This window comes from Anarrhichthys ocellatus, unplaced genomic scaffold (genome assembly GCF_004355925.1).
Source record: "Anarrhichthys ocellatus isolate YVR2014 unplaced genomic scaffold, GSC_Weel_1.0 scaffold6, whole genome shotgun sequence".
NCBI classification, from domain to species: Eukaryota; Metazoa; Chordata; class Actinopteri; order Perciformes; family Anarhichadidae; genus Anarrhichthys; species Anarrhichthys ocellatus.
Window position 1 is genome coordinate 13,405,831 of NW_022280036.1, and position 21,616 is coordinate 13,427,446.

Here is a 21,616-nt window from a genome sequence, read left to right on the forward strand (position 1 = left end):
AACGTGTGTGTGTGTGTATGGTTGTGTAAAAGAGACGTAAGAGACACGGAGGTTGGAAATATGTATGTACCGTATGTCTCACAACGGGATTCAGGAGTCACAAGTGACAATTTTGATTTGACGCTAGCCCCCAACCTCCACCACCAACACACACACACTTTTCATCAAACAGAGGAAGAAATGATGGCATTTAAATAATAATGCATGGCACTATGAATGTGCCGTAGTGATATGAACTGTTTTGCCTCTCTATGTTAATGTGCATCCAGACTCTTTTGAAAGAGATAGCTATCCTTTAGCCTGTATTAACTGGAAACTGTTTGTATGTTGTAAGCTTTTGAGGACATCTGAAGACACAATAAGCATGTGCTTATTATATTGAACCATTCAACAAGTTTGTGATTTTCATTTCACGTTCAAGCCTTTCTGCAGTCACCTTTAAGAGATGCAATGTGTTAACTATTCAAGTAGCAGAATAGAAAGCACCGAAATAATGGTTCTAGACAGCTTCTGTGAAGGAGCCAGTTCACACCATGAGGGATAGCGCTATAATAAAAAGGTAAATAACCAACACTGGAAAAATAGACAGTAAATTCCATCACAGGAATTAGAAGCCCTGGCAAAGTGCAAGGATGACTGACACTGCTGAATCGATCACAATTAAAGGTTCAAGAAGCGATGAACGGTTCCTCGCACTTTCCCGTGCGTACTGACAGATGTGGGATAACCCACACCAATGAAACAGGAACTCTTCATTGAGTGCAATGATGCCTCCCACAACAAACTGTTCACGGGTTATGAAAGTGGGAGAGGCTAAATGACATCACTGATGACATCATCCAGTGTATAAATAGATGAAATGGTTGGGTGCCTTCACCTTTAACCTGTGGAACACATGGTGGGTATGGTACACAAACAATTGACACGCATGGTTTAGATTTATAGATAAGAAATCATTACATTACATTACAGTCATTTAGCAGATGCTTTTATCCAAAGCGACTTACAATTCAGATTCTATCACACCGTAATAGCACAGCTATGGGAGCAATTTTTGGGGTTGAGTGTCTTGCTCAAGGATACATCGACATGCGACTAGCGGAGCCGGGAATCGAACCGCCGATCCTCTGATTGAAAAAGCCACGGTTGCTCCCAGTCTTCTTCCGATTCCCTCCCCCCTCCTCTTATGATGTTCATTCAAACCAATTCAAACAGCAGCTCATCAGAAACTTGATTTTAGCAATGTCCAACACCCCCCCCCCCCCCCCCAAACTATTGAAAAGGACATAAGACTATTTTTAAGTATGACTTTTTTCAAAAAACTATACTATGGGATTTTTTAATTACTTTTCCAGTACTTATATTCGACACAGTATACAATGTCTTTTTAATGACTTTATTCAACACATTATGATTTTCATGAATCATTTTAAACATACTATATTTGTATTTTTTTACGACTTTTTTTTTTCGATATACTATAGTGTGACGTTTTTAGACAGATTATACAATGATTTTTCATTACTTTTTTGACACACTGACCTATGACTTTTTTGACTCCTATTCAATTAGATATTTATGACTATATTTGACACACTACACTATAACTTTTTAATGACTTTTTCGAAATAATATACTATGGCCTTTTCAACATACTATACTTTTCCTTTGTAAATATTTATTTTTCAATATTCTATAGTGTGACTTTTTTGGACATTTATTGGACATACTAGACTATGAGTTCTTTGATATAATATACAATGACTTTTTTATGACTGTTTACATACCAAACTTTGACTTTTACATTTTCTTTTCAAAATAATATACTATGACTTTTTATATTATATTATATTATATTCCATATTTATAACTATATTTGACACACAAGACTATACTATGACTATTTTTATGACTTTTACTGACATATATTATGTCTTTTTAATGACTTTTTGCCATTATATACTGCTGTATTTGTCACATACTATACTGTGACTTTTTATGAATTTTTTATGAATTTTTCATTATTATAAGTATTATAAGTATAGTATGACGTTTTAATGACATGTACTATGATCTTTTTACGACTTTTTTTCCAACATACTATTTCATGACTTTCCGATTTTGTTTGATATACTATAAAATTACATTTTCCTGATTCTTTTTTCCACATACTATTCTGTAACACTCATATGATTGGTAAAAAATGGGGGAGATTTCATATTGATAATTCTTAAAATAACTCCTTGATAAGCAGGTTCAAAGGTTTATACATGTACGAAACAAAATCCAAATATGTTTCTGATGAAATTTTGAAATATTTTAAACACATACATTTGTGGATTTCTATTGTATTTATTTATTACAAGAAAAAATTATGTGCATCAGAAATATATTTGTGATATTTTTGTATTAGGGAATTATGTTCACATTTATAATATATATATATATATATATATATATATATATATATATATATATATATATAATGATTTTAAAAAATGTGTTGACGGAAACATATTTCTGAACACTTAATCTCATTTAAATCATTGCTCTAAAACTCCTATTTGAACTTCTTTCATTGCATTTTCTATATTTTGCATCCTTCATCCCTTTCCTACTTTTCCCATGTATTGATACTGCTTCAGCTGCTTTTTCATGCATTCTTAAATGCATGAAAAAGCATAAATTCGATTTTTATTTGATTTATACTCCATTCAAACAATAAAATTCCACATATTTCATAGATAAGGAGTTTTATATGACTTATATTAGCCATATATACTTTTTGGAAATTTTGACCACAGCTGATTGAGATTTCCTAATTTGAACCACCCATATCACTCCTTCATACTCCTTCATCTGCTGCCTTATCCAAATGTAAGCCAGCAATCCAGTTTAGCATCAGCCTTTCCACAACCAGCATTCACACCACATTTTCTCCAGAGATTGCCTTTTCTATTAATGATTTGTAATTTTGTGGACATCATAATCATTTTTATTTAGTTTATCAGCTATAAGTTGTTTTAACATACAAGTGATTTCATTGTTAGACTTTGATAACTTGTCACAGAGACCATCACAGAGAGAGCGTGTAAAAGAGAAGACAGATACCTAAATGGCTGTGCAACAATAACAGGATGTTATTTGGACAGAGGGAACAGGAAGGTCAATATTACAGAAACAGATATGACCTTGGGGACAGATTTCTTACATTGAACCTGTTCTCCTTCGTCAGTGCTGCTCCATTGACCCTATCGTATCATATCAATTAGCTCTGCCATAATTAACTGAGCGATACTACAATGTCATTATGAAAATGCTCTTTGGGATATATCCTGAGCTACCCATTTTGTCTACTCTCTATATAAAATGATTTGAAAAGGGAAGCGTGTGGAAGTGTTGTAACAAGGTCAGGCCTTAAAGCAGAGTTTGACATCTTTGCATGACATGTCAAATTGAAAGATTCATTATCCAGTCTGAGGTCAATGCAACTCAATATGAACAGTGTATTGTGTTGTTATTTTAAAATAATTTTCACTCATATCAGTATGCATGCAGAAATGTGAACACACACACACACACACACACACACACAGAGGCAGACACACACAGAGGCAGACATGCACCCCCACAATCACCAATTACTTTTGCTGCATGATAAATCTCATGATAGGAAAAGTAAATTAGAGGGGCAGATAATTGAATTTACCTTAATAGCTTGTGCTCTTTATCTGGCATATTGACTCTCTTTGTTAAAATAAGAACATAAATTACATTTCCAAGCAATTATGTGATTCAGTGCCAGGAGTTCTGTCTGTTTAGGTTTCACATCATCAGTGCTGATGTCGTCTAACAGGTTGTGTCCAGTGAGGTAGAGAACAACACACCTGTATCACAACATTAGACAAGGATGCATTGATTCTATCATGGATGTTTTTGTAGATAATTTAATACATAGTATTCTACACAAGTCTTTCTTCCAAAAGCCAGAAATTGCTACTTTAAAAAAGAAAGAAAAAAAGAAACGGAACAAATATGCTTTATAATCGCATGTTCAAATTTGTTGATGTTTTTTTGAAAAAAAATGAAGCATTAGATATTCCTTTTATTCCCCTAGTTCTCCCTCTAAAAATAGGATTTTTAATCCTTTAGAAGAAACTTAGATATGAAAACTTATTGTAGTTTGTTGCAGCTCATGAAAGGTTTGACTTTTTGAGAAGGGTTGAACACTTAAGGTGAAAGTGTCGACATTTTCTATCAGCTGTAGTGAAGTTATGAGGGCTCATAAAGAGGCTACTTGATTGAAATACCTCTACCAGAATAATACTTCACTTTGGGGCTGAAGGCTTGGGATTTAAGAGTCAATTGACCACAACGAAAGTCTGTGAGACATTTGTCTGTCTCAAAGACTCAGTCTTGGGCGCACCAAACTTTTGTATACAACGTCCAGCAACGGCAACTGGCAGCTTTTAGTCAGATCAAAGACTTGTGCCTCTGCTTTCCTCCCTTTGTTTTCAAAGTTTATGTGTCTCCAGTATGAACACAGCAGTGGGTATCATAGGGATGCCGGCCCCCTCTCAGAACTCAGAGACATGGCTGACAAAGGCGATTAAAGCGTCAGACAGCATGCCTGCATGTGATTAGACCATTCGTTCACGCTTTGAACCCCCACCACCATCCCCAACCGTTCCCCAAACGTATAAACTTAAACACTAGCGAAACAGTAATACGCAGTCCACATCAATGAGGAGTGAGGAATGAAACAATCAAATGGGAATCAGCAAGGAAAAAACAAACAAAGAGTTGCTAAATAAGCTGAGCGACATACAGAGGCCTTTTCCTCGGCTAATGGCTAGTGCAAATAGAATGGGCCTGGAGGGATTTAAAGTGCTGCGGCTGACAGTTAAAGCAGTCTAAAGCTGATCTACAACAAAGTGAGAATGTGATGCATCCGCAAAGCACCAACCTAGACAGGATGAGAGGGTGTAAATAACAGGCACTCCCCAGAGATGTGTGCCACATACCACAAAGACTCCCTGGTTTGGGTGTTTGATTTGTTTGAATGCAACTATCTGACATTTACCTAACCAGCATCAGGGATATTATCTTTAAGGGTTCTCAATTTCACTCAACAATGGTACAAGCTGTCGCTCTTTCTCCATTTGAGTTGCCACTACACAAATAAATCAGTACTACATATTATACATTAGTATTACATTATATTTTGCTTGTCCTCTGTACGGTGCAGTAATACAACCTTATATAGAAAATCCCTGTGAAATCATGCCAGCAGTAAAAAAAAAAGCGTACCATTTCCATTCGTGTCTCTTTCTGTTCTTATCTGGTCCAACATTCCTGCCATCACATCTCTGTTACCTTAATGGAAACCATAAGAGATACCCTTCTAATGTTCCCCCTTCAGACATACTGCTCCTTCTCTGCCTCTCTTTGTCTGTCTCTTCCCCTGGACCACACAGACTATCACAGCGAGTGACGACAGTGTATGTGTGAGTGAGTGTGTAACTGTGTGTGTGTTGTGAATCTGGGCTTTTGTTACAGCTCACATCACAGCCCAGTGCACATCTAAACACCGTGTTTTCAAGTGTCAGTTGAGTGGCAAAATGACAGTGACAGTGCTGTCTCAAATGTGTCAGAATGCGCCTGACACAAGTTTACAATAGGGTGTCACAATGTACATCAAATAATATGGCTACAGGCAAATTAGTCAGGTTTTTTTTTGGAAAGTCAGTTGGAGATGTTATTTGATTGAGTTATTAAGGTATCGATCAACTGACTGCTCAAAAGATTAAGCTATTGATAAAATAATTTATTTACTTCTCACCAGTATCATGCACCAAAGGTGTCCAATGAGACATATCCATATTTCATATCAGAACTGGAATGGATGTTCATTCAAAAAAAGTGGGACTAAAAAAATCCATAAATGCTAAAATCATAAACTGCAGCGTAACAATAGTATTCTGCAACAAAACATCTGGAAACTGGAACCCAAAAGCACGACAAAGAGACAGAGATACAAGGATTGTTCAGTTTACTTAGTGATCAGGCAGGTTCAAAACTAGGAGATCAGTCACTCAGGAAAACAAATCCAAAAGAGGCAGGCAGAAAATCCAAAGTCCAAAAGAGCAAGCATGGTCGGAACAGGCAGATCATCTCTCTATTGGACTGTATGGGTAATAAATCAAGTAAATAGTAGGGTCATTTTCTCATAGACTTCCACACAAACGGTCTTCATTTTGTACATACTGATATTTCTGTGAAATCACGGCTTTTCAGTGTCACCTGAACGACATGTGTGGCACACTAATATGTGCTATCAGAGCTGCTGAAGCACCTCTGATAGCACATATTAGTGTTATCTTCTCATCCCGCTGCCTCTAGGCGGGGCAGAAACGACGGTGTGAGTTTGCCTGGTGTTAAGATTTATGGCAGTGGGCATTATCTTTATGTGCATGTAATAGGTGAACATGTATAAATTACGAAATATGTCACAGGTGCTTAATGTCTCAAACAACTTAATGGCATGCGCTTTGCCTGTTTACATTCATTTGTAATAGTGACTATATATGAGTTTTCTTTTCTTTATGTTTTTTCAATTTCAAGGTTTTTCAACTTATTGGCTAATTTGCTTATTGGCCAACTGCCTAATGACTGATGAACAAACTAAACTGCCGAACACACCAAAATAAAAGGAGAAAAAGGAAAAGTTGTTTGGTCAATGAGTGGAAACCAGTTAAAAGTCTGCGGGTAGATGCATCAATCACTTGTTTTCTTTGAGAAAGGTTAATTGTTTTAATCAAAACACTTTTCAAATTTTCCACCCAGTGAAACACACTCACAACATCAACCTATTAACAACACCAACAGGACCACCCACCCTCTGGTTCCCCCTCCCCAGTGAGCATTTTCCTGTTGAAAAGAAGTTCAAAATTGGTCTAAACGTGAACGTTTAATCAACGTCTTCCAATAATCGTGCAAAGAACTTTCTCTTTTGAACCACTTTTGAACATCTTTTTACCATAACGGTATTTTAAACTTCTTTTAAACTTAAAAATGCTTACGGTTAAATATGTAGCAATTACATATGTAGTCATAGTAACACAACCGTTTCCATTGTCAAAGACACCCAGCAGCCAGTCGTGTTATTATTAAAAACAATTCATTTTTGAACCAGTTTTGAACGTCTTTTCACCGGTGACAGTTGTTTTTTTAAACGTCTTTTCAAAGGAAAAATGCTCACTGAGCTATCACGGAGTATAATACCGTATATTGTTTGTATGCTGCTGTATGTTGACCCTTCTTTTGTTTGCACATCATTTTGTTTTACTCAGTTCCTCCACAACCCAACTGTAGCCCCAATCACTTTCTGTAGTGTATTTGAGATGTGAAATAACCTAAAAACTCAATTTTATAACGTTGGACTACAGTGACAACCCAGAAAGACAGTCACCAACATTAACTTACACATGTTTATTTTAACTGTTGGTCCATGCTGCAGTACGCTGCGAGCTTACATGATAGCGCCACAACGTGAGCCACATAAAATAATACTGATGGTGGTCATTTCGGTTTGCATTATTGGAATCCAGTAGTTCAAGTACTTAAGTTAGCGTGACGTTTATTTCGTCAGCGCGTTCACCTTGCTCCGCAAGTTCGATGAGGAGTCTCCGGACCGGTGCTACTTTCAAAGTTCTAGAAGCAGTCTGAGCCAATGCACATGCATGTTCCAGCAGTAAGCACACACTCGTATTTTACATGAATGCGCTGACAGAATGTACACAGTTCCCATTACGATGTCCTGGGAGCATCTTGCTGACAGCTCGCCATTGACGTCTTGAGAGCCGTTGAGAGGCAAATGTAAATGCTCCCGATCAAGGGTCTTGCACATTTACCTAAGAAAGTGATCTGTCCTGCATCTTAACCACAGAGACCAATATTATGTTTCAGGATCTTAGATACGTAAAACTACATTATTAGGATGAGGCTATAGTGGAACAACAGCTAGCATAGATTGGTTCTCTACACCAAGATAACTTCAGTGAAAATAAGTATATTGTAATAAGAACAGAGATCAGAGACCTGTCTTAGCCTATGGAAAATGATGAACAACCAATGAAAAATGACATCCAAGATACATCAAAGTCGACAATATGACACACCGCTAAAAGCACATAAACTACTTTCATGTGGCAACAAACCAAAGATCGAAACAATTAAAAATGCATATTTTGTACTTATCATGTTGTCCATTTCATCACCTCCAAAGTCATCTTTACATGGAAAAAGCCAGATGGTTCAGCCCTGATGTCCATGAACCGTTAAATTTCAAAAGGTTGAGATGGTGCCACGGGTGGCAAAGCTGCATCTGGCATGGTATCGAGAGGCCTGTGTGGTATCTAGACCACGTCCATTCCTGATGGCATCATTCAGGACCACTGGGGCACAAACTGATGCCCACTGATGACTAGCAAGGTCATATGAAGAACTGCCCATGCCTACTAAATATCATGAGGGGATACTGATTATTAAATCACGAGTTCAAAACATGAAAACAGAGAACAATAACCTAATGCATTTTTTACATTTATTGATATACCCGAGCCCACGATTTATTATCCTTTTTATTTTGCGCGGAGAATTAGTGATAATTTTTTCTCAGATAACTAAAATATTCAGTATCAACTATTTCTATAAGCTTACGTGCAGGTCAAATGTACACAATAATACTACTGAGAAACTCAGTAAATACAAAATGATGTCAAAGAAAAGAAAATGAATATGAAAAATGATCTACTTGACATGTTTGGTCTCCCTAATTCAGTCTGAAGGGTGTGTTGGATCAAGAGACAAGTGATGTCATTAGTCCTTCTGTTATAGCCTACTGGACAACACTCCTATGTTGCATGGCAGTTGGTCATGGGGTGAACATGTTTCTTTTAGGTTTGAAATATTGTAATCACAAAATGCAGTAATGTCCTTAGTATTATCCTTGAAGATATGAAAAATGTACATTTTGAAGATTCTAAAGATATTCCAAACACAATCCCTGCTACTTAGAATATAATGCAGTCGGGAAATGCATGCAGTTGATCATTTTTTTAAATTCTCAATGCTTTAAGCACAACACAATTCTATTCACCCTCATTGTATTGGGGTGGTAGCATCATTCTCACTGGCAGGGATTTAAAAACTTTGGCAGAACAACCATACCTATCTGCACGGCTAGATACCACTTGGAGAAGCTGGGGAAACATGTTTAATAGGGATTTGGTTAAATTGACTTCAGTTGCAGATTTCACTATTCACACCTGTTCTAATGAATCAATTGTTTGGCACATTCAACCGAGTAAAAGATGCTGTGAGTAAAACATGACCCTCCCTTGGAGAGCAGACAGCACTCAACAGACAACTGCTTGTTGTCACACATAGATAATGTAGGTCAGGATAAGTAGACTGGCGAGTACAAAGAAGAGCACTCAGAACCAACCCTCTAAAAATTGTTCATGAATACTGCAGGGTGATGCTTTGTCTTTCTGCTGCACTGAACCTACCCTCGCTTACAAGACAGCTGTGCTTTGGCAATGTGCTTTCCAGCCGTAAGCAGCATACAACCCGACAGGCCCTACAATGCTGATGTATTGTTTAAATGCCTTTACTGCCATGCCTAAACACAGTAATGTACTTCCCCACAAGCTGAATGAAAAAATTGAGTATGTGAAGCTTATTTGGAGATTTAAGTTGGAATATGATTGACCAGACTGCACAGGCCTACAAATCTGACGTCTTTACCGACATTATTTATCTAGTTTGCACAGCTGACAGCGTAAAGCTTTGCATATACAGAACGGCTCCGCGGTGGAAGTGATGATTTTGTGCTAAGCTCTTTAAGGTCACAGGAGTTTCAAATAGTAGAGCAGGTGAATCACTCACCAGACACACCTGATTAAAATTAAACCTCTCCACGGGAGATGTTGGTTCGCTAGAAAAGGTGTAATTTAGAAGAAAAAGTCTGCTTTTGACAGGTGAATGTTGGGGAGGTTTGCATTTCAGCATGAAGCCTGACACTTGTTTACGTAGTAAGTTCAAAGCTGTCCAGCTTACAACCTGATATGGCTGCTTATTTTGATGAAAAGTAAGACCCTGTAAAAACCTTTATTTGCATAAAACCTTTGATTTAACACAGATGAATGCACAGTCGGAAGAAACAGCCGCTTTGTTGAGATTAGAAGAGTTTATTTGTCACATTAGTCAGAATTACCTGTGTTGGTGTCAGTTGTATATGGAATAGGAGCAGAGAGGAAGGCATGGGGAGAGGAAAGGTGAAAGAAGCACAGCGAGGGAGAAGCTCTGTTGGGTAGATAGGAAAAAGAAAAAATAAGGAAAGGAAGAAAGAGATGCATTCACTCGCCAACTTGTTGCTTCATAAGGAGCTCCCTCACCTCCTCCTGGTGATAATAACTAGCTTTGCACACTGAGCCACAGGAGAGAGAAAAATCTCCCTTTGCTCATGCTTCCTACTTCCTAGGAGGACTTGACAGTCGGAGAGGCAGCAGAGCAGCTCTGTTGGACTGAACCTCTTCTTCCCTCTGTGTGGTGGCTGGAAAGATGTCTGCCATGGCAGCTGGAGGTCTGTTGTGGTGAAGGAGGGCTGTGAAGTAAGATAAACTGCCAACTAGTGTCTGCTTTTTAGGGGACTGGGATCTGTAATACAAGCACTCTTGCAAAAAGAATGAACCAGACTGAGACCGAGACAAAGGTAGAGTTTAAGGGGAGACGGTGGGATCAGGGTGACCGAGCCTTAGCCTATAACACCATCAGGAGTGACCTCTACCTCTCCCTCTTGATTACCTTAGAGATCATCATGAATCAACTATGTAAACAAAACGGAGGGGGAGGGAGAGAGAGGGCAGAAAATCAACCAGTCTCCCTCACATGTCCTAATGCTTGCTTCTCTCTTTGGCGTTTTGTTCACGAACAGATGCTACGACAGATCAACAGCATGGCATTGAAAAGGTCGAACTATGTTGGCCCCACTGTAAAAAACAAAAAAAATGGTATAACTTTTGACCAACATGGTTAACTACCAATGTAGTGATCATTAATGGTAACTGCAGACAAAATGTTCTGGATGTGTCCTGGACCCAATTAAGCTCTCCTTAGTGCAACTAAAGTCCAATTTTCCCTAACTGGTACTCACTGCTGAGCCATCACTTCCCTGTTCTTACAGACAATACCTTTCCCTGCACCTAATGTTTTTTACCACTTCTTTTCCTAAGGGTCAATTGAGCAGCCAAGCTCTGCCGGCATAGAACAAGAGTTCCATGAGTGTTTTCTGCTCTTGCTTTTACTTGATATGCTTTTGTTTGCTTCTGTATAATAATAATAATAATAATAATACATTTTATTGGTAAATCGCTTTAAAGGGTACTCAAAGACACTTTACATGGTAAAAACTGAAACAATAGAAGCAATTACAATATAAACAAGAAACAGCACAAAAACATACTTAACTAACTTCAGTATAGAACTCTGCCTGCTGTTGTGTAAAATGAGGCTGGTCCTAGTAAGCTAATAGAGTTATGCACCACATTGTTGGTGATACAAGCTCAAGCTATTCCTTCCTATTCCTTTTTTGTTAGTTTTTTGTCTCTGCTCCTCTTGACTTCACCCTTTTGCTAACTTTTAACTTCTCTCTCATTTCTCTCCCCTTTCTCTCCCTTTATAACCCCTCTTTTCACACAACTCTATAACCACGGCTTGCTATGCTTCCTGAACTTAGAGTCCCATTCTGCCTCTTATCCAAATATAAGTGTGTGACAAGCCTCCGCATTTAGTTGTCAGTCAAAACTACAAGCCTCCACTCATCACAGTGTCATAGGGGTTGATGAGAAAAAAAGACTGCAACCTCTATTCTCATACGTACATTCGGGAACAGCTCAGCGGCCCCATCAATCCCGCCTCCACCAGCCTGACAGAGCCGTAATAACACAAACCACTGTGACTTTCAAATGCAAAATGAAGGTAAATTAGTAGTCAGCTCACAGTCCTCTGCCACTCTCACAATGATACAAAGAAACGAGGCTAGCTAGTTGATGTAATGAATAATAAACTTACTTTCATGGTTACAGTATATTTTCAGAGACACATTTCCAAGGAGAGAGCTCAGTGTTTTTTTTTGTAAAATAAAACAGATTTTATAATGTTAACTTTATACCAAATGATGCAGCTGTAGAAGTTGATGTAGAAGGTATTTTTTACACACAAACAGCTACAGCACGCAGTTGAAAGGTGGAGAGTGTGACACCCACTCAGGGTTTTACACTCACACTTGCCCTGTAGCCTTACATGTTTGTTTTTTTCTCTGCTTACAACTGTGCCGCTCTTCTGGAACAACTGATGGTCCAGTGCCTTGCTCAACTGAACTTTGATGGTAGCTGTTGAGGGTAAGAGTCCTATTAACTCAGCTTTTTGTAGTCAGTCCAGAACTGACACATTTTCAGTCGGAATGCTGTTTCTCTAACCTCCAGGCTACTTCTGGAGTCAAGTGTGCATGATCTCAGAAAACTATCAAAGCTTGTTTTGAAAATGTTTCATTTTGTTTTGTGGCAGAAAGCAGAGTGATTGCAGATTAGGTTACCCACTTGCCTAGTGTTCAGTACACCTCACAAGAGAGACCTATTAGTTTGCATTGTGTTATTGCTTTGTTGAATCTTGTTCGATTTCTTCTTTTTCTTCTTCTATTCCTGTCTTGTTTCTGCAACATCCTTTCCGACTGTCTTGTTTGTGATGTAGAGCTATTTAAATCACTGAACTTGAACAAACCATCACCGTTAAATAGTTTTCCCATGGCTTCTCTATCACTCCAGAAACAAGCTATGAGCACATGCTACACAGATCCTGCCCAAGGGCTTGTCCTTGGGTTATTTTATCAGTAGTGGCCATCATAAGCCCACTCTGTCACTGCAGAAGAAGGCCAATTGTGGTTTCCAATGTTTCAGCAGCACTGGCCATTACTATTGCTACGCTGCAGTGTCTCTAAACAATTGTGACCTTGTTAATATTGAGTATACACAACAGGATATATTGAAGTAGTAAATTATCTTAGCACTAACAATCAATATTCTTTTTTTCTTTTATATTTGGAATTTTCCAAATGGCATAAAAAGCCCGTACAAAAAAAACAAACATAATCACATTTTCCACAACTCAAAATAGTGGTTCAGTTTCCTGCTGCCACCACAGCAGTTTACAGGAAATGGGGTTCTCATGAGGCAAGGGCAGCTTACTACATACTTCCTGTGGAAGGCAATGAAAATATAACTAGAAATTCAGCTCAAATGGTTTATTTCACAATAAAATTATCATTCGATTTATAATGCAATATGACAATGTTTATTTTATCCATAATGCGTACAATGAATCCACAACTTTTATATAAATAAAAAGGTTGAATAAAAAAAACCCTATCTTTTAGCAAGGCACAGAATCTGCACTATGCTCTATTGTAAGTTGCTAACAATGAGTGGATATCATCAGCTGATTTTCTGTTTCTGTATTTGTTCATTTCTTTTTGTGGTGGGAAATCTTAAATTTAGCCCATTGTTTTCAAGCTAACAACGGGCCATGACTCACCCAAAGTGACGGCATGGGTATGTAATGTCCACTGCAAACTTAACTGCAGTAATGAATCCATCTCTCACTTTTATAGCAGAATAATGTCACATACAAGGCTTCGGCTGGTCAGGAATGATCCTACAAACATGACAAACTCAACATCCCGCTGCCTTCCCTGTCAGTAGATCCTATTAAATAAGCAGTAGGCTCGTGTAAGCAGGGACAGCACCCTTCAACTGGAAGGCCTAGTTTCAGGACCCTGTGACTGCTAGCATCCAACTTGTTTAAATGTCTTTAAGCAAGATAGTGCACCAATAGTCCTTACCCACTCCACAGGAGCTGCTCAACAGCAGAACCTCTCTGACCTCCCTATGCAAGCAGGAAAAAAGAAAAAAAAGACTTTCCTCTCTTACAGATTAGTATAATGTGGCTGAGATGGAATGAATAAACGTTTCACCGTCGAGATCAAATTTAGTCAACCTAACATGACTGTAGGTTTTAGAGACACCATGGATTAGCATGTCGGTTCAACATATCCATCACCTTTTACCACCTGCACAGCAGTCAGCTAAGCCTGCTTCAGAGGTCACAACAAGGTGCAAGTCAGTGCTAAGGGATGAACCACTATTTTTGTACCTTTTGAATATCGTCAACTTTGAATTATAACAACATCAGACAGTAATACTAAGATAATAATCACTGATGCTAATCAGTATAGTTAGACCTTTGCTGCTACTATGAGGTAGGGGAATGGGGTATTTGAGGGAAACTTGCCAAATGTAATTGTTTGGGTGTGCACAAAATGTTGGTGCAGATGAATCAAGTTGCAATGGTTAAATGGAAACACTGTACTGACCTCCATTTTGCAATGTTTTCCTTCATTTGACATCTGTTTTTTTAAATCTATTTTTGATACACTGTACCGTTTTTGTGCCAAATATCGAAACGTTTAAAACTATTTTAGCAACCTTGGTTTCTTTTTCTATGATGGTGAATTCAATTTGCTATGATTCTAGTATAACCAACCCATCTCCCCTGTGACTCTGTATTCTATCCTTTGTTGTTCAGGCTTATTCCCTGTGTTCCTATGTTCTACTTTTAGTATGAATGTACAAAGTCATAGTACAGTAAGTTCTGACAGTGTCTTTTTTAATAGCAAGAGGAGAATGTTGCAAGTCGCTGTGGGAAATCACTGCAAGTGACATAGTTGTATTATGTAAAAGCAAACGGTGCTGAAATATATGACCACCTTGTTAGAATGATGGGAACCAACTTTTTTCTTCCTTTCACACCCTCTTTAAAATTTTACGATATGGTAGAGTTTCTGAAAAAGGACTTAAATATACAGATTTTCACTGTTTATCCAATCTGAATACAGTACATGTAGAGAGATGTTCCATTATTTTGTATTCTTAGCAGATAAGCGGCTGATAGAAATGTTGCCCAAATGTGGGCAGTCATACTTTGGCTTCACTATCACCCCTCTGGCTTTAGACAATGTGTGGCTGTTTACACTTGCCAAACTCTTGAACAAGACCAGCTGTAAGGAGCTTCTAGATTTTGGTATTTGATGGGTAAAGAGGTGATGCACATTTTCAAATGAACTCCTCTCATATTTACCGACAAATGCCACTGAAAGAAAATGCCCAATCATGGGAGTCCAAATCCCGAACCGGATTCCTACTTTGATTTATGAAGATAAAAAACAGCACAGTACAAGTTAAAATGTACTTGATAAAATTGATCATTTTCATTCTCTAAAATAATAATACTTCATAATACTTCGTACTTACTTTGGCTGTTCAAAACCCGTAAATATCAACAAACCATTCCTTCATTTGAGGAATGCTAGATGAAGCAGAGGTAAATGTTAATCAGAAGAATAATGATGTAGTCATATATGTGTATTTAACAACTAGTCTTTATTGCACAGAAAATGAAACTCTTGTAAATGAGCTGTATTGTAGACATTGATCTTTCAAATTCTACAATCAGTACATCCATTTGAGCAGTAGCAGCTGGAATGACACATTAAGGCTTCATGAGACAGAGTTAATATGCAGTCCACCACTTGTGGCTTTTGTTTTTTAATCATCACATGCTACGCCAGTGTACACGCCAACACCTTACCTAACTGAGAGCATTCAGCAGCTGTTCATAACTCCCTGATGCACATAATTGGCTGGAAAATACAATCCCCAGGCTTGACATAATGGGAAAAAAATAATAGAGTACAATGTTTACATGAATTCAACACAGAAAATAGATGTAATATGATATTGTATTCACGTGAACAGATAACCCTGTCGACAATTTTATAAAATTCCCCTCCTCCCTTTAGTGCAGTGATTATGTGCAAATACAGCTCAAGTATTCATTTGTACATGCAGTGCTTCTTCCATACCATGCAATCAATGTTGAGTGCAGAGTAACATACGGTTTATGGATCAGTGGCAGGTAAAGGAGCCTTTGGTCTCTGTTACACTATAAGCATTCAATTTGGCGATAGCTGAATACACAGTTAAAACGTGACCAGTTTGAAGACCAAGCAGACATCAAGCATCAGAAAAAAATGACAGTGAATCGTCACTATCTAAAAAAGGTAACATATGTCAGCTTTAACCTTATCCCTCCCCAGCCTAACTGCAAGCCAAAGAGGTCATACTCTGCTTCATCAATCCAAACCCTCTTAACCTGGTCCAGCTCGGTGATTGAATATATCAGTGTGTTACTCTCTGGCCTTACCAAACAGGAGGCAGATTCCCATGGTCACCTGAGCAGATCATTACTTTGATGTAAAGTATAAGTGTGAACTGTTCAGTAATTATCTTTGCATCTGTTTTCCAAAAACAATTTAGCCATTGCAGTCCTCAACAAGCATCCCCCCCACATTAACCATCTTCTATATGCCAACATACTGCATTCACTGTAGAGGGCTTAAAATCAACAGGCCATCTGTGAATAGATGGAAGGGAGGGCAGGGATGGGGCCATAATAATTCTCCATTCCAGATGTGACCCTATGCCAAGCTTGGCAGGACGAGGACAGTGATCCAGGGGGGTGGGATGGAGGGAAGGTTACGGGGTAGGAGGGTGGCTGGGCTTGCATTGAGTGGAGGACAAATTTGTTATGAGCGCATGACAATGAGGAAGAGGGCATGGAACGATAGGACGGCTGGCTTTTGGGGCGATGTGGCAACACAATAAGGAATCAGACGCAAGCCAATCACTGGTTGGAAAAACAAACTTTGGGGACTGAGGTGGGAAGGCAGATGGGGCAGGAACCATGGCCAAGCGAGGACAGCCATATGTGAGAGGCAGCTGATGTGTGAAGTATTATGCCCAGCAGTCACCCTCTCTACACACTGCTGCGTGTGAGGGCACCTTGGCCCCCTCAGAGCAACATAGATAAACACTATCCAAACCTCCTCATTTAAAGCTTCTCATTAGTTAGAGTGGGGAAGAGGAGGGGCAAAGGGAGTGCGAGCCTGCCCGTAACCCTGGCACTTCTGCTGGAATGTGTTAGAAGGTTTCATATTGTGTTAAATGTAATATATTATTTCAGAGCTTCCCTGACCTCTAGATGTTCATGGACAGACGCAGAGGGTTATCAGACTGACTTATTAATTTCCATCAATCCTTATTGTAATCATACTGAACATTATTGAGGAACCTTTGTAAATCCCTTTGTATTACCATTTGTCCTTGTGATTCCTCTTGGTAAAACAAATGCATCCTTGAGGCCAGCTGGGCAAACATTATTTTTGTTGCTCTCCATTTTAGTTCTGTATGTAATAGCCTTGACAACAGCACTTTAGAAAATTGTTCATCTCTACTTTGTGGGACCATATGTTAGCAACGGGCCATCGCTGTTTTAAGAAAGCCATCTCATGGCAAAGATTCTCTTCACAATGATTTATTAAAGAGCTGTGGTAAAAACTGAACGTCAGATCTTACACTTTCAGAACCATTCCGGAGTAACGTGGTGGCAGAGGGATTTTAAGAATGCTTATGTTGGAACAGATTTGATAGTCTTATGCTAAAGATTTACACACTCTCACTCTTTGTCAGAAGCTCACCATCAAGGAAATACAAGAGTAATACAATTTGCAAGCTATTGCGGTTTTGTAACAGGCAGTATTACATTTAATTATAGAGAACAATGGTGTTTCAGAGCAATAGCCCGGATTGAAGTTAGTTTCGTGATAAATGATGTTTAATAATTCCCTAGGTGATGGACAGGGAGGTAGCTGATGTCACTCTCAAGCTTAGTAAAAAAAGGATATTGGCAGTAAGATTTCTGGTTATTTTTCAAGCTAATCTGTCCTCATTAAAAGAGGTGCATTCAGCTGAATACATGTAACACCATTGTACTTACTGTTTTCAAGAAATTCAGCAAACATCTTGATTTTATTCACTTGCTCTCTTTACAATACTAATGTACAATTTAATGTGGAATATCTCTTTCTTACATTTCACACTCGGTGTGGGATATCAACACAAGCATGATGCAGTTTAGGTAAAATTGTAAGTTTTCCAGGGCTGTAGCGTTCTTTTTGAATATATTTGTGATGTGGGGTTTTGCATGATAGCCATCATGCCAGGGCCGTTACAAATATCAGATTATATCAGACAACATTTTAGCATTCATAGAAAGCTTTATAAAAGAACACAAAAAACACCAATGATCCCATTTTCCATCATCATAATCAAAATGATCAGGCTATTAAGAAACATTTTGTACTTAGGATTGTTCACAGACCAAAGCTGAAAGAACACAACCAGATTTATTCTGAGATTTGGATATTATTGTTCACCATATTTCTTTTCCTGTTTGACATATTGATACAGAGGTCACGAAACTAACATTTACCCCACAGACTGAGTCATGTATTGCTTCCATAGGATCAATGGGCCACACACAAAATTACCATTGGATTCATTACATGTGCGCACAAGACAATTTTGTTTAGGTGGTGGATGCTGTGTCTTCTGGGATTTGGACTGTGGTTCAGGTAAATACAAGAAAAGTTTTGATATCAAACTTTATGTTAAAAAAAGAAGAAACAGGAATCATGTGAAAGAGGACAAGGACCACCTGATCTGTCAACCCCAGATGAGAGACAATTATTTGAGGATTATTATATACTCAAGTCCAAAAGTCCACTTTTATTGAAGGGAGATAAATGCAAGCATTTACAAAATGCACATCTTTGTATCTAACAAGATGTTCTGCTTCATCTATATTTGTTGACATTTCAAAAACTACATTTTTCACTGGGGTCATCTTTGCACTATCACTTGCTGGCACGCTCCTGTATTATCTGAGTGGTCAAGCATTAATTTAACACCACCAGAAATTACATTTATATAACCACAATAACATATATATATATATATATATTTTTTTTTTTTAGTGTGATGGTTGCATAAAGTACGACGATAGACAGTTCAAGCTTCATTCGAAAACCTCTATAGAAGCTTTGAAATATACAATAGATTATTAAGACAATGATTAATGAGGGTGAAACGGTTTTATATGAAGCTCTAGCTTAGGTTCAGTCAGGAAGACTATACTCTTGCATGCTTAGGCCCGTGGTTTATTTTTCATACATCTGCCATTCACTCCTTGCATGCACACTCGTAATTTCCTTGCTGTCATCGTTTGGGGCTGTCAATCATGATACCAGCTGTTTAGATCAGCTGGTCTCTTCTATCCAATAGCACAGTGACACAATTACATCGTTAGCCTATCATCTTGCTGCTGTCTCTTTCTAAATATGGCTATCTCTCTACCTTCAGTATGCTGCTGTTATGCACCCCTCCACCTCCCCATCTCCGCCCAGTCTTCGCAGATTCATCAGCTTCATCAACTCATCATCCTTTCAGCCTCATCAGCCGCCACCACCACCAGTGTCTGGACTCCACGGGGGGATTTATCTTGCTGCTGCTCAGAGCAGACGCCCCTCGATTACAAATCTCCCTGTGGAGCCCAAGTGCCAAAGACTCTATCATCACTTGTCATCTGTTTATAGTAAACAATTATCTTTTCTTGATCTGACTTGTCTCTCCTGATTGAAATAGCATTGTCTATTCAATACTTTTTTAACGAATGTGGTTTTAACCCCTTAATAAGAGATGCATTTAGTTAACAGGTGTGTTTACATTTAGTCAGCTGAACAGGCCTTCATAATGTGTGCGTACGCATGGTCTCAGGCAGTCCAGAATTTTTTTTGCAGAGTAAGAACAAATTCAGGTCGGACAATATTGAAAGAAAATGTTCGTACGCACGATTTTAGCACAAATTTGTGTGTATGCACTGTTTTTCAATGAGGCCCAGCGTCTGTCACCTGAATGTCACAGACTCCAGTTTAATATTTAAGGTTTAACCTGAAAGATCTTTGGTAAAGTCTTGTTTTGTTGTCTGAAGAGTGAGGAGTTCATGGCGCACCATTTCACATTAACTGAATTGCCATAATATCGACTGTGATTTGGTCTCATGTAGTGGTAAAGTGTGTTTGAACTAACCCTCATTCAACCGTTCTTCCACTTTTGCCAATGCAGATAGTTAGTGCCAATTAACTGTAGTAAACTATTTCCTACATTGCGAATGGGATTTTGGACCATATGAACAACAAAAAACTCAATGTTTTGCCCTACCAAGCTCATTGATTGAGATGCAGTATATGCAACAAGTTTCACATCTGTTGAGTAAAACATCTGTAATGGAACCACTCAATTCTTTCCACACCCACTGATTATGTAGTCCTCCTAATCCCACCCAGCGTCAAACTCTGCTTCTGTCCATGGAACTAGCACAAACACAGCCTGTGTGCTCTTGCCTGTACAATTTACTCTGAGAAGTGGGATTCTCTGGACAGGTGCACATTTATACTAGCCTTTCACTCATTTCACTTTTTTGACATTGTCTGAGTTCAGTTCCGATCTGCTTTGATATCTCAGGTCCTTTCAAGGATGTACTGGGTCAAAGCACATGCAACCTGTACTGAAACTAATGAGACTACCTATCACCTCATTATTGGTTTTAGCTGAGGTCATGGGTGTGTAGGTGTCTTTTTGTTTAGGAGTTCAATAGGCCTGGCTCTATTTCAAAATCAAAAGGGCTCTCTTTCTGCAAATAAAGGCTCACGTGGCCATGACAAGACATCTTTGGTATTTTAATTACCAGATCCAGGGGCAGCACAGAGGTGCAATGGCACAGTTACAAAAGGGGTTGGATTTGGAGACATAATTATATTTGGGTGCGGTAGGGTCTGTCATCAACCATGGCCAATTAAATCAGCTCCTCAAATTGAAGAGCAGTACCCCTGTAGTTTGTTATTCTGGGTAAATATGTTATATCCTCAGTATGTCTTAGTTCACATTTGTCCAAGTCTCCATTTTTGTCGTCAGTGTCTCGTTCCCAGAAATGTATCTCTGCATTGTCAATCTGGTATGCCACACCGTAACCTTCTGCAGTGCATCAACGGTTTTGTAAGAGTAGAGTTCAGACCGGCATCCATAAAGTGCATATTTGCAAGGTGCAAAAATGTGGCACCTCTAATTCTAATAAAAAAAAATGCATGTGAATTACAATCAAAACATGAAAGACTGAATTGACTGAGAAAAGACAAAGGCAGATTTGCTGTTTCAGGCTTGTGGTGGCTCTTCAGTTTCCTAACAGATTCAGCCATATTTTATATATTATATATAAATATATTTTATATTATATATATAAATATATATTTTTTCAATTCAATTTTAATTGTGTAGTCCAATATCACATTTTATAAACTGCCTCAGAGGGATTTACATTCTGTTCTCTGTGCTTGGACCATAACCATTGGACACACACACACACACACACACACACACACACACACCAAAATAATTAATAAATAAATACAATGTGTGCCTCTTTTTCCTTTAAAGTAACTTGAAACTACTCTTTTAAGTTACAACTATTTTAGTATTATAAATGG